General features: G+C 37.6%; 1 protein-coding gene across 1 annotated transcript in view; it reads left to right on the top strand.

Moving 5' to 3' along the window:
* Nucleotides 1-26,092, top strand: part of TENM3 (teneurin transmembrane protein 3) — a 1,383,253-nt gene that overhangs the window by 371,307 nt on the left and 985,854 nt on the right. Inside the window, exon 4 of the mRNA XM_072123399.1 lies at nt 10,509-10,563. The gene's annotated coding sequence lies outside the window, so the exon portion shown is untranslated. The remainder of the gene's footprint in view (nt 1-10,508; nt 10,564-26,092) is intronic.

The following is a 26,092-nucleotide window of genomic DNA, read 5'->3' as shown; positions in this document are numbered from 1 at the left end:
AAACTACTGTGGGCATGCGTGCCACCTCTAACCTGCCACCAGTGCTACACTCTTCAATTTGTGCAGGGTCGTTGCTCCCAATGAAGTCAGGGAGCAATTATCCTCCCCAAAATGGCAGCATCCAGCACCTCCCGTAGGTTAGTGCTAGCGAGCGCCCATGCCAGCTCATTTAAAGCATTAATGTGGGCATTAACCACAGGGGATAGTTGAGCCGCGATCTTCTAATGAGGTTGGAGGTCGGGTCCTAAGCCCACAAAATGCAGCATAAACCCCAACTTTCTGGTCCGCTAGTTTTAAATTATGTGGGTAATGCTACCATCCAATATTGATGGAATACAGGTGCCATATTGTTGCATAAGGAACACTAACAACACATTTACGGCTTTATTGGTTTACTCTGGGTATAAAGGGTTTTGGGTAGACCATGTCCTTTTATTAAATATAATTTATACAAATCCTTGAGTCTCTCTCTGGCTTTCCAGGCTTAAAAAAAGGATATTGGCATCTGGTTCAAACCGTGGCAATTTAAAAAGTAAATAAGGAGATAGGAGACATAGGAGACCGCTCTCTGAAAGCAAATATTACTTTCTGTAAAATAAAGCTTGATTGTTGTTTTTAAGGCCAATTCTTCAATCTGCATTGTTTAATATTGATCTTAAACCATTTGTCCACCTGACAACTTGTCTGCAATGGATGTTTCATCAAAAATCTGACAGATCAATGTTTTAGCGTGGCTTAAGTGATACATTTTATAGAGATTTTCTCGATATGATGAAACTACAGAGGTATCAGAATGTAAAACTATGGTTAAAACAAGTATGACAGCTAAGTTACTAAATATGATCGGAAGCAATATTTGTGTCTTGAATCAAGTTGTAGTTATTGGCAGCATTTTATACATTGGGGGGATTTATCAGAGCCTATGCAGCAGTTTATTGGTGTTCCAGGAGCCACCTCCGTGCCACCAATGCCACCTCCACGAATGGGCATGGAGGGCTGTGAAGGAGGCTATGTCCGGCGGCAGAGTGCTCATCTTAAAGCCCAATTCTACACTAGACAGTACCCAGCTTAGAATTGCCAGGAAGCATAGTCTCCTCCTGATATATCAGGAGGCCGAAGCCTTCTATATCTGGCACAAGAGGTAATGTTGACATCATACTCCAGCGCAGCAACACCAGTGTATAATAAATCCTCCCCAATATGTTTAGCTATGTAAATTATATAATATTTTCATACATAAAAAAGTTTTAAGATTACTACTTTTGAGCCATCCACAAGATAGATAATAAGTGTACGAACATCAAATCACAGGAATTTAAATATTCATAATATTCATCTCCCCACAATCTTTGGGCCAAAGATTGCCCCCCTCCCCCAGTTATAGTAGTTTAATGACAAACATAAAACATCTTTATAAAGAATAACTGGGCCAATCCATGCCTCTTCCAAATTCACATGATTTATTAACTATTATGATGGTTAATATACCTTAGAACCACCATCTATGATCCATCACTAATGAATAGTGAACTGAGAAATCTATTTGTATAGAAACATCAACCCTGATATATTAGGCTACACATACATTTAAGCTCATGTGCCATCATTTTTTTTTTGTGGATGGCACATCAACCAATACACATGACTATGTTTTTAACTTCTCTATGTGTAAGTTGTAGAAAATTCAGAGCAGGTTCATATACCATGTTCCTGGCATATGTCTTCCCATAGACATCTATGGAAACATTAAAAATACTGATTCCCCATCGAGGATACACATGTGTCATCTGCATTCAGTGCATATTTTTGGATCAGTTGTTAGTTAACACAAAAGTAATACAGAACACATGCAGATGACACAAGGCCATGTTTTGCAACCATACAGCTTAGAGACTAATTGCCAACTGCTAACAGACAAAGACAATGGGTCCTAAGACTAAACCCAATTCCCAGCTCTCCATGCTTATTTGCTCTACCTACCCTAAGTGGTAGGAGACAACTGTTTGATGTTCTCTTCCAGCGCCAAAATGCAAAACACTGAAATCTGATACAGGTCAGAACCAAGAGGACAATGCAGTACAAAATAACTAAGCAAAGTCTTAGGCAAAAGGGTCAAAGATACTACAAAACATGTGACAGAATAAACACAGCCAAGTACAAGTGTGTAGTAGGCAAAGAACACAGGTCCACAAAACCTTATATGAGCTGTCAGGTCCAATAGGTGATTGGATCTAACATCAGACAGAATTAAAGTTGGGAGATATTTTGTCAACCAGAGCAGATTAACTGTTGATGAACCAGAGCAGAGTTTACAGGAGAGGTAGCACTGGGTAACACGTTTTATTTAGTGGAGGTTCCCTGTATTACGTAACACTAATACAGGGATCTGGTTATTATGTCTGGTTATCTGGTAGGTTATGATAACCTACATTTGCAATGAAAAAAAAAACATATACTAAGGTTTTTACTAAAAATATATGGTAAAATAAACTGTGACTTGTCCCTTATTATATTGTATAGAGATGTTTTTTTATATACAGCTTCATATTGTATAGATAACAACCTTTTTTGAATATAGAATGTTATTTTATTCTCTTGCTTCTGGTCAAAGATTGAACATTTCAATGCCAATGTTTTGAATATTTACATGATATTCTTGGATGCTGTTTCTTCTGCATGACCGGCATGAGAATTTGCCATAAGCATAACAGAGTTTACAGAGCTTTGAAAGTCTAACATGTCACCCCTTGTACACTACACACACACAATGGAACAACGTTTTCAAAAGAGCTGCACATGGCGCTCAAAGATCTAAGAAAGTCTTTTATTAGTGCAGTCAATAGCATTACAATCCATGACAAATCTATTGTTCCCTGGGACCTCTAAGGAAAGAGAAGCCCTACGCTTTTTATGTTAGTCACTTGCTGTGTCAACATTGAAATTCATCTGTTGTAGAAATTGATGTTTTCAAAAACATGGGGAAATTGCATACTTTCTGCATAGGGAATCACATTATTCACTTTTATATCAATACCACAATTGTAGTTGGTTTGCTTTTAGAGTGTGCCACCTTTCTTATGACAACTAATATATAAATCCACAAAGAATGTGAAGAATCATTCTAGAATTAGAAACACTGCAGGTTAGTAATGCAGCCATAAGCATAAGTATCAATGAAAAAGAGTAGTTAAAGGGAACCTCTCAGCAGAAATGAACCTAATACTACCAGTATGTTGTGAACACTTTCCAGATCATATTTATTTCATGACCCAGTGTGGTAGCATCATCAAAAAAATCTACTTTGAAGTGAGATGTAAATTGGTTGTATAAAGTCAAGGAGGAAGAAATTTTAATACTAAAGTCAAGCTCTCTATTCCTCAGAATGCCCTCTTTACTTTTATAGAAGGTTGTGCATCCAAAAACATCACTAACCCCACCTTGACTTCATTGTTAAAGGGCATCTACCACCAGGATGAAGGACTGTATGCAAATGAGCCTGAGGGGCTCCAGGCTCCATAGGTGTCAATGGAGCCGGAATCCCCTCAGACTCATTTGCATACAGTCTTTCTTCCTGTTGGTAGATGTCCTTTAAACCCCTTACCGACATGTAATGTAATACTATGTCACTATGTCAGCAAAGGCTTACCAGTAACACCTGCGATCGGTGCCAGCACCAATAGTGGGTGTTTTCTTGCTGATTGCCGCCGGCGGCTTCAAAAAGACGGGGGCGCGCTGGCGCAGCCATCTAGCCGAGGATCGTCGCTCCCCGTGACGTCATCGGGGAGCAGCGATCGGTCGCCATGACAGCCTCTGGTCTTCCGAAGACCCTAGGCTGCTTCGTGTTAACCCTTTCATTGCAATGTGCTATCAGCACATTGTAATGAATGAGGGGTAAAATCCCCATATACTGCCATACAGTAGTATGGCAGTTTATGGTAGGATCGATCAGACAAACGATTGTTAAAGTACCCTAGGGAGTCTGAAAAATAGTAAAAATTAAAATTAAAAAAAAGTTTAAAAATAATTATAATTAAAAAGCATAAAAATTCAAATCACCCCCCCCCTTTCACTAGAACTGATATAAATATAAATAAACAGTAAAAATCATAAACACATTAGGTATTGTCGCAACTGAAAATGCCCGATCTATCAAAATATAATAAAGTTTTATTGCGTTTAACCCCGTAACGGAAAATAGCGCCCAAAGAAGAAAATGGCACTTTTTTGCCATTTTAAAAAATATAAAAAAGGTCGTACATGGATAAATAAAAAAGTTATAGATTTTTGAAGGTGAGGAGTGAAAAATTAAAGCGCAAAAAAAAGAAAAAGGGCTACGGTGGGAAGGGGTTAACAGTAAATTCATACTCCTTCAGAAAGTTCTGTGAAGTATGAAGCATGGGGTTCTATTAACATTTCTTTATAACTTATACAGCGACTGTGCTGAATGTAACTGATTATCTTGATGATACTTTCCCTTTTGGTATGTTCCGTATTATTAATTTTGCGCCATTTTTTAAGTCTAAGTACACAAAATTTATTTTCTGAAGGCTTTTAATTTTCTACAAAGAAGATTTTATTGGGGGATCGAAATATTTTTAATAGTTTATAGCAGTGATGGCGAACCTTTTAGAGCCTCAGTGCCCAAACTTCCACCAAAAGCCACTTATTTATTGCAAAGTGCCAGCACAGTAATTTAAGCAGTAATGTATTTCTCCTTGTTCATTGAAATCTTTCAATCCTTCAGCCTCCCAAGGACACCAACGCAGTTGAAAGGAGGAGGGCAAATTCATCTATCATTGATGGAAGATTCTGCAGGCAGATTCTTTGAGTTCTGTCTGGTGAACTTCATTCTGGGGTGATGGCCTGGGTGCCCACAGAAAGGGCTCAGAGTGCCGCCTCTGGCACGCGTGCCATAGGTTCGCTACCCCTGGTTTATAGGCATTTATTTTTGTGCTGGATCGACAACTATTTTTATATTTTTACTGTACTGGATAAATATTGTAATGGTTGTAAAACTTTGGTCATTACTAATGTGGCAAAATTGCATCAGCGTGGAACTTAATGCCTGAAAGAAGGAGCTGTCTCCGTTTGATGCCACATTCAGAGGCAGCAAACCTATGGCACAGGTGACGGTGTTGGCATTCAGAACCTTCTCTGTGGGCTCCCAAGGCCTTTACCCCAGCACAGAGTTTGCCAGACTAGTCTCAAGGCTACCTCCTGATTCTTCCTGTTTGGAGTACCCTGGAGAGAAACTACAATGATAATCCAAATTTCTCTTTTTTCTACTGTATTGGTGTCCTCAGGACGTTTATATGAATATAAGCTTTGATGCAATATGTTACTGTTTAAATTTCCATGTTTGCACTTTGCATCTTATAAGTGGGTTTTGGTTGTATTTTTGGCACTCAGTCTCTAAAAATTTAAACATTACTGATCTAGAGTGTTGCATCACTGCTAACTACTGATGCAGCTGTACTTACAGAAGCAAGATAGTGGTTAGAGCGATGGAGCAATTGACATTGCATTTGCAATGGACCAATTGGTTCAGCTGTTAGCACATGAAAAGGTTGTGCAGTGATGGCAGTTAAGGATCCTCTACTGTTTTGACAACTGTTGGGCAACAAGGTACATTACTATTCCAGTCTGCTTTAAGATATGTAAGATACTAGACACATAGGGGCACATTTATTTAACCGTTCACTGGAGCTCACTGAAAGTGCATTGTGCATTGATAATGCACTCTGCCGCGATTCACTAAGATTGCGTGCCCAATATCGTGTATGTTTCGCTTCCCCACTCAGGTCCGACAGAGTTCAGCTTCTTTTTCATGGTGAATGTAAGTGCATTAGCTTGCGACGCAATTTGAAAGTTAAATCCCACATAAGGATCGTCCGACGGCACGCCTCATATTTGTGTTGCATGGAAGCCTGTCCAGGCCGTGCAATCCTTGGAAAAGACGAACAGTCCGACAAAATTGCGATCCACGACCCTTAGTAAATGAGCCCCTAGGTATACGGCTAGGAGGCTGTCAATGTTTCCTTACAGCTGTATGTGACAGCAGCCTGTCTAATCATCATAAGTACAAGGATCATGTGATAGGAGTTCATTCTCCCTCTGGTGGATAACCAGTGTATCACAGCCCGTGCCTTTGCTCTACCCAGGAAATTTGATAGCCACAATCAAAACTATAAACATCTGCCATGTCCCACAAGGTCTTTACAGTTATTGAAACCAATGCTATAATAATTGACAATACCAATAGGGGTGATCTAATCTAATATTTACCATACACAAAAATAAATAATAAAATATCATACTGTAGGACATCTATGAGTAATCAGGCTGCTTCGGACCGTTCTTAGACTGTATTTGGAGCTCCACTATTTGTGTGCAGTGTTCTACCCTGTGTTTTTTTGCAACTTTTTTTTGTTAATGTTGCAAAAAAGTCACAACAGTAAAGGAAAGTCTTTGCTACTTCTCATCTGTCAGGAGGGTTGGAGTGCTCTGTGACTTTTTTTTGAAAATTGCAAAATTGCAGCTTTTACATTTTGTCTTGCACAGGCTGAATGATAATTCTGTTGGTTAGTGCGCTTATCTGTAAGTGACTTTAATTTTTCCATTCAACTTTATTATGGTATATAGTTACAAGAACCCCAATGGAGCTGGCATTTTTCATTTGTAAATATCCCCCAATATGGACAAATCCAACAAAGATTGGGAATCATAAATAATCATCCGAAGGAGGCAAGTCCATACCATAAGGTTTTTCCAAAAAACCAAGAAATGCTTATAAATTCTTGTAGAGTGTTTTTAGTTTAACCCCATCAGTACTGATAACCATTGATGCCAGAAAGACCAGATCAATATTTGACATTTTGCTATGCACTTCTTTAAATCATGACAAAAGCTCTGGAAAAGCATTACATCATAACAAATTTAACTTTGTTTTTTTCAAGACATGTGAGACTTCTTGATACTATAGTTTTAATGCCAATAATTGACTACAAATGTGATAAAATACAATTTTTTTGTCATTTTTACAACTGAAGTGTTTTTGAAAAAGTAGTAGCTTTTACCAAACTATGTTATAAATATGTACAGCATTATTCCATCACCTTTTCCTAGGTACAACTACCGAAGCAGAGGGTGCATGTACTTCTGCAATTCTGTAAAGGGAAAGTCCTTCTGCTGACTGTCTGGAGGGGGGGCACAATTTAAATGCCTATATCTCCTAAACCCTTGCACCTAGAAATTTCTAGTGTAAAATTGAACATGGGAGTTTCCCCATTAATATGATATGTGGATTGTGTAGGGATGCCACGCAGAAACAGAGATATCTACTCTTAAATTTACTATCGGCAATAAAAAGCTGTACATGAAAATCAACTTTTTAGTGCAACTTTAAGGGTAAATATCTCTGGCTCTGTGAAGAATCCACACACAATCCATATACCATATTAAAGGGGAGATTTAATTTGTTAATTTGTTTAATTTGACACCTGTATTGTGATGCTTGATGCCAGGGTTCAGGAGATATAGAAGTTGGCTACTGTCATGACGTATATTTAGGTACTTTCTGCAATCTGTCATAGAAAAAGCTGACGTAAATTTACGTGGTGTAGTACTGAAGAGGTTAATGATCTTTTTTTTTTGTCAGCCAAAGCTCCCTGTGATTTTATTGTGGAATTGTATGTTTATTTTTATGTATTTTTTATACATCTATCTATCTTGAATAAAAATGCAGTGGCATTGCCAGTTACAGTACTATAGAATTGGTGCATGGCTTTAGTCTGCCTGACACGATTGAATATAGTATGACAAGGGAATCATATATCGGTGTTAGTTACAGTAACCAGACAATTGTTGTTTTCCTGAAAAGACAAAACTATTTCTTACTTCTTTTAAAAAAAATACAAAAGAAAATTTCACAACCAGAAATTCACACATTATATCAGCTCGCAGCAAGTCGAACAAAGGCCAGATGAGTCCATGTACCTACTGTTCACAGTTACCCTTAGGGTGACCCTGAGACATTTTCCGAACAAAACTAGAACTTAAAAATGCTGAGCACTCATGACATTCAGGGAACATCATATACATCTTTCCGTTTTTTTGCAGAATATTGTCTTGTGGATCCATTAGCATTTCACTAGGGGGTAGATGCAACATTGTGCGATTATTACCTCAAGTCTTATCATGGTCAGGATTGCTGGTGAACCTTCAAGTATACCGTAGACTTATAACTGTTTTATATATATAGTTGTCTTCTTTACAATGTTACAAAGTTTTTATAGTACTTTATAGTATTTAGATTTGCAATGTATTGTGTAATTGTAGCAACTTAATTGTGAAAGTGACATATATACTTATATGTATCAATTTATATATATATATATATATATATATATATATATATATATATATATATATGTATGCGATTTATCACTGTTGTTTGACAATGTTCAATATTGTTTATGTTCTATGTGACATTTTATTTTAAGACTGGTTTCTTTTGATTAGCTCCAAGCTTGCTTGGGAAAAAAAAAATTACAGTTTTCTACAAAGTGTGGTATCCTGCAGTCTTGCTTCAAGCAGCTTGCTGCAACAAAAATATATAAATAAAAAAGAAAAACTCTTCAGAGTAGAAATTCTTATGTGAAATGAAAGGTCCTGTCCAATCCTATTTCATGGTCGCTTTGATTACTTGACTGAATAGAAGCAAAGGGCGTTATTCTATTGTTCGCCGTTGGCACAACTCTGTACCACAAAGCACAAATTATTTTTAATAATCACCGAAGTCACCTCATTTTGTCTCAAGTCGTTGCTTACAAAGTATTTATTCGGATAATAAAGCTGAGATACCTTTTCAAATTAGTCTACACGTTCACACGTTCACCCTTTGCCTCTTGTGTAAAGTGGGAATAAAAGTGTCAAGAAAAATATTTCAATGGGTGTCCAGTACTCCGAACACATTAGCGTTATTAATGTTACAATTAGATTTGTCTTTGGTTCCTCATTAAGCTGTGGACATATGGATAGAAATGACAGTATTTTGTCCCGTTCAAAACATTCATTTTAAATAAAGTAATTGAAAAGTATTTTTGTAAAAAAGTTATATATTATATGTGGATTGTTACTGGATTTTTACGCAATTATATTTAGAAGTATATACACATTGCCATATACTTTATTACTATATTTATTATGTAAAAAGTTTTTTCTTAAAAAAATATTTTGCAGTGATTTTGCATACTCACTTTTACTATTCATTATTTATGAATATATACATGTATTTTTTTTTTTTAAATTGAAACGGGACCCACGCAGTCAATATGAAATTAAAAGTTCTGTAACAAGTAGCATTGTAAGTGTATTTGCCTCATACAATATTGGTAGCAGAAACAATTCTCAAGTATTTATGTTCCGTCCCAACTCGAGGCAAGTAAAATACTGGCTTTGTAAGTACTAGAGGATGAACACTTTGGGGGATATTTATCATCACAAGCAATATCATATTTATCATGAGCACCGGCATATCATAGCCCCGCCGCTGCTTTTTCGTAGCGCAATACATTGAGAGACTGAAGCCTCTTGATGGAAGTGGTGCGGGGCTGCGCAACATTTATTTCTACACCGAGCCATGCCTGTTGTAGAAATAAACACAGCCGGTGAATTATCACACGTGAAAAGTCAGCGGCTGCAGGCGCGGGGACAGTAAAGCCCTGCACAGACCCACTCCCACCTCCGCACAGCTGACTGTGCCCCCCTTCACGCCCCTTCACTCCCTACTGGCATGAAGGTGAAGGATTGGACTACATATTCTCAAGTGCCAGCAATAAGCTAGCATTCACGATTATTTCATGGCTTTTACACCACTGAGGTTGCGCAGAGCCCCTGGTAAATATTCCTCTTTATATCCAGCAATATAATCAATGTAGATAGGATGTGCAGTAACACACCAGGTCTTGTGTGAATATTAAGTCATGCTGCATTTCGTATTTTGAAAAAAAGGGAGTCTGAAAATGATTAAAAAAAGACTAAAATTGCAAATATAAATGTATTTATCTCTTAATGGACAGATTAGTTTAGAATGTAGTTAATAAGTTGTGATTAAAGTCCAGCCATGCCCAACTTCCAGATTCACCAGATAATGCCCAACCACCGGATTCACCAGATAATGCCCAACCACCGGATTCACCAGAGTTGGGGATTAAGCAATTCTTGCGATTTTTTTAAAATGTTCATTTTTCATAATTTTACATGAACAGCAGGTATACAGTGAATAAAGAAATAAACACATTACAGTAATTTACCTGTGCAATGTGTTCTTATAATTGATACAAGATTCTTTCCAAGATCTTCCATTTAACAGTATCCATAGTTTACAGCAAAATTTCTAAATGATCAGTAGTAAATTACATTTTAACATTTTTTTATATTACGGAAATTGCAGTAATTCTCTGCTCCATCATTGAATAATTGAGGAATGTATTTACTTTTTATTTTAGACTTCTTGAAGAAAGAGAACTGCTCCGTGATGTGATCACAGAACATGAAGAAAAGGTAAGGAATTTTACAATGGATTTAAAAAAAATGTTTCTGAAGCTAAGTTTCAGAAGAATTTTGTCAGACCCTTCTCCTGGCTACAAAGGAACACAATATAAATTGTTGCTTTGCTTTCTAGTCACATTCACTTTAAACTTTTGCACATTTATTCTATTTCTATTGTTTTCAAACAAATGATGATAACAAAGCCATGAGATGTACAAAGATAATGCAAGCTCAGCGAAAGGGAAACATTGTCATCCTTGTGATTTATAACTCTCTTGGGTTACCTTTCAGTTTTCAACTAAAATTCTGTTTTAAACAAATCCTTCAATAAAAACTTGGCTTCACACACAAAAAAATAAAATTAAATACAATATATATATATTGTATATAATATATATATATATATATATATATATATATATATATATATATATTCTATTCTTGTATTCTTTCCTTTTAACATTTACTGTTACTCATACAACATTTGAAAGCGTTGAAAGTTTCATTTTTTATTACTATTATTATTTCATTTTTAATTATTTTTGGTATCATAAACTATACAGTATAAAACCAAATACCAATCTTTTTTATTGAATAAGTTTCTAGTGAAAGGTAATCACCATTATTAGACTTTGAGTGATGTTTATAACATTGAAAGTTTGTGTGTAAAGTTTTGTGGGGTTTTTTTGTAGCTATGACCAAATAAAAATGTACAGTACATGTACAAGACCATTTATATGAGGGCCATCGTTTTATCCAGGCCAGACTTTGAGACATATTTTTAGTCCCAGCAAACACAATATGGATTCTCTCTTTGAAAGGAACATCTCTAGAAGTCTAATTTTCAAAGCTATTTTTGCTAATCGCCTCAAAATGTTTGAAATTTGAAGTTACAGTTTCAGAAAAAACAAATCATGATCTCCTCACAACTACGCTTAGTAGTTGGGATAAGTTATGTATTTGCACTGATACGCTGTTGTGTTTTGCTTTTACTGTGGTACTGTGCATTATGGCCGACAATTCCCAACTGCGGTGTGTGCAAACAACTTTGTTCACATAGTGTTGTGGTTTGTTTGGAAGCTGTGTTCATTTAAAAAATAAAAAGCATCTCCTGGCAACATTTCCAAACAAGCTACTATTTTTGGATATTTTTCTAATTCTGTTTCCATGAACCTAGACCTGTAGAGTTTGATATGACGTATTGCATGATCTAATGTTGCAATGAATTTGCTGAAATAGTCACTCCGAACAATAATAATGAATCTTTATTTAAATAGCACCATAATATACTACAGATCATCGGGTACATATAAAAATAAAAGAAGACTTTAAAAAGTAAAACATAGTCATGTTAAACAATATGAGCTTACAATCTATGATAAGGAAGGGAGGTATAACAGTGGAATAAAAATAATTTAATAAACAGTCATCAACTGCCACCTTATATATAGAGTGCAAACAAAATAGGACTGGAGCTTGGTATCTAGTGTTTGCTGGATCACAGACAGGAAGTTAAAGAAAAAAAGATTTCAAATGATATGTAGTTAAGGAATTTGATAGGTTTTAAGAGAACATTTGAAGCTTTGGTGGTTGGTTGTTAGTTTGATACTCCAGCGTGAAGTATTCCAGAGAATTGAAGATGCTCAGGAGAAGTTCTGGATATGTGAATGGGAGATTCAAATTAAAGAAGAGAATAATCTGAGATTACTGGCAGATTGAAGAGCTTGGGTTGGGCGATAGAGTGAGCTGAGTTAGGAGAGGAAGGGAGGTGCAGCACTGTGAAGAAATTTGTGGATGAGGATGATTAATTTAAATTATATTCCGAAGGAGACAACCAAGGCAGTGACTGGCACAAACTGTAGGTATCTAAGAAGCATCTGGAATAAAATAAAAGTCTTGTTACTGCCTTAAGAATAAATTGTGGAGGAGAGATTTTAGTAAGTGGAAGACCGATTAATAAGGAGTTAGAGTAGTCTAGAAGAGCAACAATTAGTGCTTTAGAGGTTTCAATTATAAGAGAAGGAAATGGTGCAAAGGAGATGTCAAGGGGCAAGCACAACCCCAACACAGCCAGGCTGTTACCTCAGAGTTATGGTAATACCACCAACAGAAATGGAGATGGGAGCATTGGGTCGGTTAGTAGATGTTGGAAAGACAAAATCATTTTTGTAAAGATTGTGTTTCAAGGTAAAAACAACAGTGGAGAGACAATCATTGGTGTTCCATAGTGAGAAAGATGTGATGTTATGGGCAGAGTTATATAGTTGGTTATCACTTTTGATACAGTTAATTACCATTTAAACTTACAGGATAAATAACTGTAGGCAAGAAATTTCAATTATATTGTAAGGGGGAGGAGGTGACAATGGGCTTAGGAGGACAGATAGGCCAGTGAGCCCTAAACTGAGCCCCCAAGCTGTCACCTGCCTACTTACTGGCCTTACCCTAAGTTGTGGGCAGTAACTGGGTGCTGATTCCTCCCTAAGTCACAGTGCAGACACAAAACAAAATATATTAGAACACCAGCTCCCCTTCCTATGATCCGCCATATGTGTTGGAGGAGGCATGGGCCACCTTTCTGCTCAGGTATGTAGAATTCACAAAATGAGGTCATGATCCAGACAAATTCCTGATATCATGCATATTTTTTGGGTAAAATCACTGATAACAATCCATAAAAGTACAAAAACGTCAACGCGTTTCAAGCGGAATGTCCGCCCTTAATCAAGACATGAAACAAGACTGACAAACAAACAACACAGAAAGTGAGGTCAGGTATAACCAGCCAGGTCTGATGGGACTAAGCAGGCATATAAAGCAGATGCAAGCCATACATCCAGCAGCAGCCGGCCACCAGGCTAGTAACCTTTGCAGGACATAACTGAACTGCAGAGAGTAGGGTGCACCTCAATAAACTCAAAGCACAACAAAGGCTAAGTAGCAGTTCACACACGGGCACTAACGCTACCTAATCAGCCAACTGTGGATAGGGGGACATTATGGAACGACGTTGCAGATATGACTGGTCACTTTGTATTCAATGTACAAATATTATTTATATTAAGCTAGATAAAATGAATACAGATGGTTATTCATGTGACGTCACATGACCATTGATCACTGTTTTAGCTTATTATACACTGCTATAAAATAAGTCATTGTAATTCACCAATCTACTGTTTTCAGTTGTGCTCTGGCTTGTCCTTACTTGCTGTGAATTCGATTTTCTACATTATTGAAAACTTCCTTTTAATTTAAATGTACTGCGCTTCCTGAGAACACTGCTATACGGGAAGGTTGAAGGAAGGCAAAAAAAAGATAAATTACTTTTCCTTTCTCTTTCCTAAGCATGGCATAACAGGGGACTGGGATTATTAGTGGATAATCACTGTGTTGCAGATCATGCGTATCAATGACCCCTAATGTTGCAATTATCTTAAGACAGCTAAAATATTACAATGACTCAATACCAGAAGAGAACAGAAAGATTGTACTTAATCCTGCGACACTAAATATCTTAATGGTCCTTCATTTCAAAGAAATGAAATCTATACATATATAAAGCCATAAACGACTCATTTATTATGCTACATGTTGATTATTGTATTAATTCCGGCGGATGGGGGTGTGAATGACAAGCTGTTATTATTCTGGAAGACCAAATCAAGAATTTGACATATAGTTGTACATATTGTATAGAAGTTATATGCTGACTCTACAATCCTGTAGGTTTGAGCGGTTCATTTTGCCTGCAACAAAATACCTCAACATATGTTGGCATAATAATAACTTTTTTAAACAGAAGGAATTAAAAACGTCAAGTTGTATCAAGTGGAAATGACCCAAATCTCAGCCGTAGTAAGGTCCATACTACTAGCTAAATATATTTCCTTAATGCCCTATGGAACATTCCCACACTCCTCAATGATTTACATCGCTGTGATATTTCTCTTGCTATTCTGATACATTGCATCTGCATCTAAAAGAGATCTGCTTATCTTTAATTTCAACAGATTCCTACATATATGTAATGAAAATTATCGAAATAAAAAATTTAAATCACATTCACAGAAAATCTCCCATTAAAATCTAGCATGAATTAAAGGGGTTGTCCAAGGGTATAAAAAGCCCTTGGGTGGCCAGGATGGAGTAGGTTAAAAAAAAAGAAATTTGTAATTACCTCTGTGGTCCCTCCCAGCATCCAGTACTGCTGGCCAGTAGGGACTGCAGAGGTATGTACATGTTTATTTTTTTAACCCGCCCCACTCAACTACCCAAGGGATTTTTTATACCTTCGGACAACCCCTTTAGCCAGGGGCACTTACTCATAGATCTATGATCTGTGACTATCGTAATTTACTTCTATTTTTTATCAACTTTTACTATTATGCTAATGAGCCAGAGAGTCCAGAGCCCCTTCTTGCTGCAACTTGCAGGCTGTTACACTCTCCTCATCCCCCCTGCTCCCTTAGTATTTCCCCCATCCCTCTGCCTTCAGCAGTGAAAGTTTCAGCACACAGAAGGGAAAAGTGCTCCTTTCACACTGTAACAGCCTCAGAATCAGCAGCATGGAGGGGCTCTAGTGACACCCCTAATATCCCTTCAGGCTCAGTAGCATAATTTCAAAATTTGCTTTAGAAGGAAGGAGACCATGGATAACACATATAAGATTATAACAGTCAAAATGTCTGGATCTATGAGTAAGTGCTTTAGTTACTCAATTGCTAAAAATGTACTCAATTGGTGGTATACTCATTGGGGACATTGCTTCAGAAAATTTTACAATGGGAGACATTCCCCATGTAGAAAAGCCATATTAATACAGACTCAAACATCATTCTCCATCAGCTTTTCTGAAAACGGTGAAACATTTTCAATTTTATTAATAATACAGGAACAGCAAAAAATTCTGTATTCAGTAAGAATATTGTGCAGATTAATAATCTAGAGTTTCACATTTCAGGAGACTTATGACTGCAAACAGAGACAAAAGTTTAATTTGCCTCGCAAGTCGCTATTGTCGAAATCATTTTTCTGCCCCTCATCAAACTATCTATAAAACTTTATGTGTCAAAATGATAGTTTTAATTGTTCAATTAGTAAATGCAAATGTTCTTGATGGAAAAACGAGACTTTTCTCAAGCAGTGGACAAATTGTACAGTCATTTTGTAACATGTGGGAGAACAATTAGAACACGTAGCATTATTAGAACACTTAACGATAATGGAACATTTTAAATGGACTCACCATGAAGTTCTACGTCAGTGAATATGCACCACGTGAAGATCGCTGAGTGCCTTTGGTTTCAAAGAATTTAGACCTTATACTAGTGACATCGCAGAGGAAATGGATTTATGGGTCTGTTTTATCAGAAATCCTCTATGCTTTAAAATAATTCATGGATGGAAAGATAATTATCTGTCAAATTATTATTTTTATTATTAACACTGTAACATAATACATTTTTTTTGTTAATTGCTTTTGCTGTATTTACATTTTGCAATGTAAAGATTCAAATAGCCACCGCTTTCAGAAGACAATTTCATTACCTAGTCCAGATAATAATAACATTCAATTATAGTCTATAGGACAAATAGTGAAGGAATAGCCTAGGACAGTGATGGCTAACCTATGGCACTGGTGCCAGAGGTGGCACTCAGAGCCCTTTCTGTGGGCACTCAGGCCATCCCCAGAGATGACTCCAGGTATCTTCCTGCAGTCCCAGACAGCCCAGGACTTGCTGTGCACAGAGGTATTTTAAAGTGACAGTGCTATCTGGGACTATTTCTGCTATATTGATGTCCTCAGGGGCTGTTATCAATGAAAACTGTGACAGAGAAGGGAGTATAAATCACAAATTAAATTTCTGTGTTGGCACTTTGCAATAAATAAGCGGCCCTTTGTTGTAGTTTGGGCACTCGGTCTCTAAAAGGTTTGCCATCACTGGCCTAGGAAATTGCTGACTGAAATAATAGATTAATAGCAATACCAGGGGTTGAAAGTAATTTGGAAGGGTACACAGTAATTCAAAACTTTTAGGCCAGGTTTATGGCATTTCTGCATTGGATTTTAAGGCAGTCATCCAAAAAAGCCCTTTTTGGCTTCTCTGTCAGTTTTCTGGTGAAGAAACCACATGAATATCCACGTCTCTGACAGTTTTTGGCCAGCCCGCATACCTCTATGGGCGGTGAACATGTGGGGACTGGGGTGGGTGGAAAAGACTATAATAGAAAACTATGCCTGATCAAACCTGGTCTACAGGTCAAAACTGGTGGAGTTTGTTCCTGTATTTACTAGGAGGCCAGAACCTCTTAGTGAATAGGTGGACACGACCACTGTTGATGGGAATTTTAAAACACCAGTCTTAATGAATTCCCGTCACAATGGCAGCCTTAGCAATCATTTCAGCACATAGACCAGAGCAAAAACCTATCTATCTTATGCGTCCAGATGTTTAGTTGCATGCTCATTTTATTGATTTTCTGCAACTTTTTAATAAAAGTCACAAAAAATTTTCACAGGTCCAATTTAACACAAAAAAACAACTAGACTGACAGTAAAGCTAGAAATGGAAATGATAAATCTTCTACACAGTGTTAATGTGCTCTTTAAAAAAAATGACCTGCCCCATCATGTTTCATCATCAATAAATTTGGCATAACAATAGAATGGAATGCTACACATGCTGGGGCAAATTTACTTTTCTGTCTAATTAAGTTAGGTATTTAAAAATATAGGACAGTCTTAAAATCTACCAGAAGTATCACAGTAGCTAAGTCCGGAACATATTCAGGCTTCATGGTTTAAGTTTACATAGTCTTTTAGTTAACTGAAAAAAAAATCATTATTTTGGAGCAAAGTGCCATCTCATGAGCCCCAGCCCTTCCCAACAAACTCATCCCAATTTCTGTTGTTTAATGAAGAGTGCAAAGTGTCGATAACAGGTAGTAGATGTAATATAAGGTAATTTTTTGGGTGCAAATTGGTTAAAATTATGGAGAATTTTCAGTAGTAACTTTGTTCCACTAGAAGTAACTACAAAACTATTTTATACAATTTCTGGTGGTCACCTCAAAGATTCAAATTTCAGTTTTTGAGTGATAACACAATTTAATAAAATAGCAACATTTGCAACAGCTCAACATATTTTATAGTTACATAGCTGATAAGAATGAACGGACATATAGAATTATCGAATAGGCAATAAGTCCAACATATAATTTAACACTTAAAAAGTTTTGATCAAGGGGAAGCCAAAATCTGCTATAGGGTTAATATCCAATCAGGATCAAAATAATTCCTGGAATATCCTCTTACCGATTTATAGATGTGATAATAATTGGCGAGTCCTGGATCTCTCAGGATTTACAGTAGTAAAAGATTCTCATTTTTCAAGTGGCAAATTATTTTTGCTAATGGATTGAGTAGGCCATATAGCAGGATTTAATATTTATTGTGACAACATAAGTGACATATAAGAGCATCATATCAGTCACTGTTATGCATACATAAATACAGCTAAGTCTAATATAATTTTACAGGGCTGTTTTGGCATGTACTTTATATGCTAACACATAAATTGACAGGAAATAAGCATGAATTCCCATCACAGCAGCTTGTCAATATTACAGCTATTTAACTAATCTGGCCCTACAGATAGATATCTATCTACGGTATAAATAGGTAAGCATCACCAGATGAATTGATAAATTAACTAATGTGGAGCTTTATAATAATATAAAACTCTGGGGACTGCTTAATTAAAATCTAAATATTAATTCAAACACAGCTCTACAAGTCATTCCTGATGTTTCTGTCTTCTCTCCATTGCTATGTATACTGTACAGATGTAGCAAATCTAAACAGACAATTTACGGAGTAGATGTCTGTAAAAGAAAACGTGATGTTTCGGACCCGTTTCAGACCCTTTATGGGTATGTTAGGTTAATTAATCTTCTTTTTATAGACACTCCCAGAATCCATGGGTTCTGAGAGGCGCATGAAGTGATTTTAAGTTGCCCACACAACCTCCAGATATGGCACAACAATAATCTCCTTTAATATAAGCCCGGTCCATCAGGTGATTTTATAGGGTGAGGAACCAACCAATTATTTAACCGAGACACGAACTTGGGGATCCGTGGATCGAGATAATCAGCAATTCAGTATTTTAGTTACCTTTTGTGGGCCTAATGGAAACTGATAGGCCACACTTAAAGGTCCTTCCTGTGCTTTGTGATGATGAATTGCTTTGATAGGCAAAGACAAGGGCCATCAGTGAGGTTCTGATTATATTAGGTGCAGACACACCCCTGCACACCCCAATAAGGGCTCATAGGACCATCCTACCTGGTATTACATCCAGCACCTTGGAGAATTCATAGCTTCTCAAGGGGATGTTGTAGGGTCAGGGTTCTGGTATCCAGGTGAATCTCTGGATTGCATTGATACCAAACCTGACCCATCCCTAGATATTTATATTTCTGGACACATGTTTGCTGGAACCTATTTAGCTACAGATTCCAAAAATGTATTTGCCTTTGGGCTGATATGGACCATAACTCCAGAACCAGCATGTTATACTGGGATTTTTTATAATCCTTTGTCTGTTGCCAAACAAAATGGAGGGAAGCCTCTTAAATAGTCGCTGCCAGACTGGCTGAGGGAATGCTTTGAAGCCAAAAATCCTGTGGGGTTTATGACACTAGCTTTAACTCAATTAGGCTATTTGGGATAAGGCTGGAGAAAGTGAGGGACGTTGTATCAAACCTGGGGAGTATAAGGCACCCCTCCCCCTGACCATATTTATCACAATGTCATATTAAATATTTTAGTTAATGAATGGTCTAAGGACATTTAAGAAACTTTGCTTTATATCTTCTTACAACAAATGCATCTGTTTCCTATAATCTGCCCTCTACAATCTGCTAAACTGCTCGAGTCACTGCTCAGATATGTCTTCAGTGTAGTCTAAGGAGCCAAGAGAAATAGATCTTTTAGAGCAGAAAGCAGTTTAATACAAATCTATACTGTTACTGCTAAATATTCTGGAATGCTTGTACTACTAAACCCTTAGGCTAAATTCACACTGCCGTGAGCCCGCCGCACCGTAGCACGGCGGGCACACGGCAGCGTGGGGAGAGGAGGAGGAGGAGGTGAGCGCAGCTCACCCCTGCCCCTCTCCATAGGAATTAATGGCGCACGGCGCCGTAATACGGGGAAAGATAGGACACGGCTACGGAGCGGTACGGTGCCGCACGTGTGCTTCCCCTGTACCGCTCCCGTACAGGGCCGTGAGCCCATAGAAGTGTATGGGGGACGTATATCAGCCGTATATACGTCGGCCGTATATACGTCCCCCATACTGTAGTGTGAATGTAGCCTTACTATTCTCTATGTAGCAAGTAGATATGTCTAGTTCTCTCTACAATGCTTCTCATCCATCCTACCTTTTCCCTCCATCGATGCAGTCTTTTTGGAAGACAGAGCCACATAGTTTTGATCAGGATGTAGTGGTTTATTATTTTTCTCAAAGCTGGTCAATGAGGCAAAAGTCAGAAAAAAGCCATTTCTTTCAGGATTTCTTTTTGTGTACAGGGGTATTATCATTCTGGAATATTGAAGGGTTTCCCACAGGAATGAATATCTGGTGCTCTTTTCTATTCCATTTGATGGTGATCTTGTGTGCAGATGCTTTGCCATAGAATCATAGTTTGCACCTCTATATGGGTAAAGCAGTAAGGGATCAATCTTATTTCAATAATCACAGAAACTCTATCTATCTATAGGGATAAATTAGCAGCACACTAAGGCAGTGATAATGGTAAAAAAACAGGACTTTTATCTGTGGCTGAATAAAGTGTACCTCACTTTTAGCCTGTTCTTTTGGTGTACGAGCAAAGGCATATGATAAATGTGCCCCAATTTCTCAGATTTTTGCTGAAAGCTTATTACAGTCTCATAGGCCCATCCTATTCGACCCTATAAGAGCTGTAATCATGATAATCCATAACCTTGCCAAACTCAAGGTGACTGAATGAATCACTTATTTGCAACCATCTTCTCTGACATTCCACTTTACAGCCATGCATGCATGCAGCGTGCATGTTTATTTCAATAGATAGAAGGAAAGTCTTGTACAGACAATTCTGATAGCCCTTCAATCATCTGAGAATAATAAAGAAGACCCCAATAATATACATGAATAGGTAACATAGTTTCCAGAAATCACATCGAAATGATAGGGAAGCGGCTCAAATAACTGGGTGATTAGTGTTCACAAACCTTAATACTCTACTATCAACAGGGATTCTTTGGTCAAACGTGAACCAATATGTATTATTAGAAAGACTATTTTTATGATTGTCTACAGAACGTAGCATAAGAGATGCTGCAGTTATCGTCACTAATCCCTAAACCTCATAATAACGTACATACTTTACTGTCATATCAAAGAAAAACTGAAAGAATGAGAATTATAACCACTTGTGGAATGTCATTCTCCACAGGAGGCGTCTTAAGATGATATCAGATGCATTAAACATTAGGTGGTGCCTCTCTAATACAATGAATTTCGAAGTTTATTTTTTACTATGCGGTGGAATGTTTCGGCTTGTGAGATTTAGAATCTCACAAGAATAAAATAAATTAAGCCCCCAGCATAGCATACATTTGGCTGGAGTGTTGAAGGGGTGAGCTCTTCTCACCTCTCTACTTTTCTTAGGGAGACATGCTGCCGAGTCGTTCTTACAGCAATGGCCATGGCATGGTACAGTGACAAACATGTGTACTTACCGTACTGTGCACTATGCACTAATATGGCGACCATATGCTAGCTGTACGAGTGTAACAGTCACCATATAAGGACATGTAAAGGGGCCTTAACTAGAAACTAAGGAACAATATCCATATCACTTAACTGAAACCTCACATTGGGCAATGTAAGGTACCTATTCTTGAGCAATAAAGTTCCTATATTACTAGTGTATGTAATTGAATGCATATTATTTTGTCTGAACCTGATATTCCTGTTGCGACATCCACAATATTATAAATATTGTCACTATGACCTGCCTAACGTCTGTTTGTCATTATTTCTCCCTTTCCTGACTTTGATTTTTCCACCCACCATGTCTTTACCTCCTTTTTGGTAGGTAACACCTTCAACTCTTCACACATATTGGTCAGCTACCACTAAACAGAAACTACTAAAGGTAGTGAATTTCAAGACAATTACATTTTTTTCAAACCTGGTGGAAAAAATGCAAATTTGAAAAGTAATATTGGTTCTTTCTATACTTGGTTCTAAGAAATATTACCAAAGCAGCAACTCTTTGCTATTCTGTTCTTGTTGATGTGACACTCAGCATTGTTTAGTATTGCAGCTCAACAAGGATAATGCACATGAAACTAGCAATGAGTAACAACTTACCTTTAACTTGTTAACTAGGTAACAACTTACCTGGAGACATGCGTAAAAGGTTCAAATTAAGGTAGAGATTAATTTAATATCACCGGCAGATCGAGGAGCACGGGTTGGGCGATAGACTGAAATGAGAGAAGAGAGATAGGCCGGCGCAGCATTATACAGAGCTTTGTGGATGAGGGTTATCATTTTACACTGTATTCAGAAGGAGATGGGCAGCCAGTGCAGTGACTGACACATACCGGAGGCATTCCTAAAGCGTTTGGTCTGAAATACAAGCCTGTTGTAATTAGGTGTAATTGCATGTCATGTAATGGTATGTAATGTTTATTTTGCTGTGTCCTGTCTTTTCTTGTGGATATATATGTATTTGGAAATTATAAATAAAGAAAAAGAAAAAAAGAAAGACAAGCCTGGCTGTTGCATTAAGAATAGATTGGAGAGGAGAGAGTTTAGTGAGTGGATGACCAACTAGTAGGTCAGAAGGATAACGGAAACTGAAGTAGTAACACTATTTGTTTTAGTTGTAATACATATGTCCTCCTTCATCTACTCTCCAGATTAGGGATAATGTAATATTTGGGTCTATCTTGAGCAATAGTTGGTTCCGATCTCCAAAATATGAACCTGAACGTAGACTCAGCACAGATCGGTGGGGGGTTGTTACCAAAATCCCAAACAGAATTTTGAAGTCTGTGTTAGGCTGAAGACAGCCGAATCCAAACTTCAACGGTTTGCTCATCCCTACACATGGGGGCTTATTTACTAAGGGTCCCGCGGCCACATTTCTATCCATTGACCATTTTTCTCCCACCATGAAAAAGTAAATATTTCATGAATTGTGCACACTTTTACATGATGGTTACCACATTAAAAAAACTTTAGGACATTTCTGTAGTTTTCTTAACTTGCGATGCAAAATAATTTAAACTATTTAATGAACAGACCTTTTAACAGTATCACCCCATTGTCACAAGAAAATATGTCTGGCATCTTTCCCAAAATATGTTCACAGCGGTATAACAGAAGAAAAGTAGAATCATTCATGCCAACTCTAGCTTCACACATTTATTAGAATAACAATTAAAACACTACCAAATAATCTTTTAAAGAGGTTTAAAATTGCAAAGATATACAGCACCTTTACTTTATAACCAATGGGGGTCCAATCTACGGGTCTGGGCCTTCCACCTATTTGAGGAATATAATGGTCACATTATTTGAATTTATGTATCATCAGCCAAACATTTAAACCTACCTTTGCAATTTTAAGATGCCTACTAAAAGAGAAAATGAATATGGACAAAAGTAAAAATCCCGATTCAGACAAAAAAAAAATTAAAAGTTTTTTGGTTCAGAAACCTTTCTTTAAAATCCAATTAAGGTAAACTGAGATAATAGGGGTGCAATTTTTAGTTTAAATAGTTTTTTATTGAGTTTTTTTCACAGAGTATATACATACAATTATGAACATAGACATGCACATAGTATCGCGGTTACATACTTAATGATACTTCTACATTATCGGTGGATCATGTGCAGACATGTTAGCATTGAGCAGTATCACTGTGTACACACAGTGTTTCATGTCTACACGCGTCCGGCCATGCCACTAATAAGTATACTCTGAGGAAGTAAGAGGTGAAGAACGTGAAAGATTAAAAACAGTAAAACATAACTTAACAAACTAAGGCTCTTGTTGCTTGCCCAATCAATGAAGATAATTACTTTTTTGGATCACAGGTTGTTCCATGTTAAACACAAATCAAGTTCCGTCTATTAAGGGTCTAGTGATACACTAAGTTTGTCCAGAGTATTCCTTTGCTCTCCCCTCCAGAGTGTGGTATGTACATATTGGAATGGAACCAGGAAAGTTACCTATCAAACAATTTGGCCCAAGGTGCCCAAATTTCCTCTATAGGCTGGTGTCTAAGTAGGCCTCTAGATAGTATTTTTTCATATTTGAATGTAGATTCAGTGCTAGCTATTAATTCCTCTTTCTGAGGACATATGTTTGATTTCCAATGCCTTGCAATAACAAGCCTAGTAATGGCGAGAATTTTACATACCAAGATCCCTTGTTTTAAAGGTATTTTGTGAAGACCTATCCCCAAAAGAGCCATAGCCGGTTCTTTCGTGATGTTAAATCCTAGTAATTTATTTAATATTAAGAAAACTTCATTCCAGAATGTCTGGATTACGGGACAGTGCCAAAATGTGTGGATAAGTGTGCCTTTCATGCCGCAACCTCTCCAACACCTTGGTGAAGAGTTCGGGTAAGCCTGATGGATACGATCCGGGGTGTAGTACCACCGCATCATCATCTTAATACCATTCTCTATGTGGGCTGTACATTTGAGTGCCTTATGTAGCAAGGAGATGGCCTTGCCCCAAGTTTTGAGCGATATAGAGTGGCCCAAGTCTTTTTCCCATAATCTGTATGTATAGAAGTTCTGCGGTATGGAGTATGAGGTCAAGTGAGAATATAAGGATTGTATTCCCCTCATGGGGTTTGCGATTAATTTGGCTAGATATTTGTCTCCTCTATTGGGAATCTTGGCAAGTTTATCTATATAGTGTTTCAGTCTGAGATAGGTGAATATTTCTGCATTTGGAATCTCATAACGTTTCTGGAGTTCAGCAAAGGGCAGAACTCTGTTGGACTCCGTGATTTGTGCCACTGTCTTTATTTCCGCTCGTCTCCAATGATGTAAGTCCATCTCTGGGAGTGTGTATTCTAGTGTATCTAGTTTTACGTCTGAAATGCGCCAAGTGGTGGTTTGAGGTCGTTCTATTTTGTGCACTTGTGCCCATATGTCTAGGATTGTGCGCGTTAAGGGGAGTAGGGTTTTAGTGTGAGGTAGATTCCACAGTGTGGCTTCTAGAAGGTTGCTTAAGTTGGTGTTTGATGCTAGTGTCTTTTCTATCTGCATCCAAGGTAGAAGGGGTTTGGCTTGGAGCCACTGAGTAGCTTGTTGGAGGATAATAGCTGCGTGGTAGCTTTTGATGTTCGGGACTCCCAGTCCCCCTGCTAGTTTGTGTTTTTGTAAAATTCTGCTTGTGATACGTGGTTTGTTGCCTTGCCAAATGTATGAGGACATGATGCTATGGGCTTTATTAAAGAATCTATTTGGGAGAGCGATAGGTAATGTTCGAAAAAGGTACAAGAGTCTGGGGAGTAGGAGCATTTTGAAGGCCGCTATTCTTCCCACCCAAGAGACTTCTTTAGTAAGCATAGATTTGGACTCCTTGTGTAGTGAGTTTAATAAGGGATCATAATTCTCATTATATAATTTGTTGGAGGGAAAAGTGACCTTAATACCTAAATATTGAATAGCACATTCTCTCCAGTCGAAGGGATACTTATGTTTTAGGTAGTGGAGTGAATCTGGTTTTATGAATATTGGGAGTGCCTGGGTTTTTGTTGTATTAAGCTTATAATAGGAGATATTTCCGAATTTTTGAATTAATGTGGAGACTGCTTCTATAGAGTCTTCAGGTTGTGTAAGGCTAAGAATAATGTCATCGGCATATAAAGAAATGACATGGTTTTTGTCACCTACTCGCACTCCATATATGTTGGGAGAATGTTGTATAGCCTTTGCCAAAGGTTCCAGGGCTAGGTTAAAGATTAGAGGGGAAAGGGGGCATCCCTGCCTTGTGCCATTTGTAATTAGGAATGGTTCTGATATGGTGCCGTTGGTGAAGACTCTGGCTGATGGGTCAGAGTATAGGTTTCTTATGGCCTCCAGAAAGCGGCCCCTCAGGCCCATTCTCTGGAGTACCGAGAAGGTATACGACCAGTGGATACGGTCGAACGCCTTCTCGGCATCTAATGCTAAAAACAAGGCAGGGGATTTCCTTTGTTCTATTAGATGTACTAAGTCAATAACCTTCCTGGTGTTGTCTGAGGCCTGCCTCTTTTTAATAAACCCCATTTGGTTATCGCTAATTAAATCGGGGAGGAAGGTCATCAAACGTTGTGCTAGAATTTTGGCGTAAATTTTAGTATCAATATTCAGGAGAGATATTGGTCTAAAGTTTTCGGGACAATCTGGTGTCTTCCCTGTTTTGGGAATTGTAACTATCAGTGCTTCCTGGTTTTCTCTTGGGAA

This window comes from Engystomops pustulosus, chromosome 1 (assembly GCF_040894005.1).
Source record: "Engystomops pustulosus chromosome 1, aEngPut4.maternal, whole genome shotgun sequence".
NCBI classification, from domain to species: Eukaryota; Metazoa; Chordata; class Amphibia; order Anura; family Leptodactylidae; genus Engystomops; species Engystomops pustulosus.
Note: the sequence above shows the minus strand (reverse complement) of the source record. Positions and strands in the feature narration are given on the sequence as shown.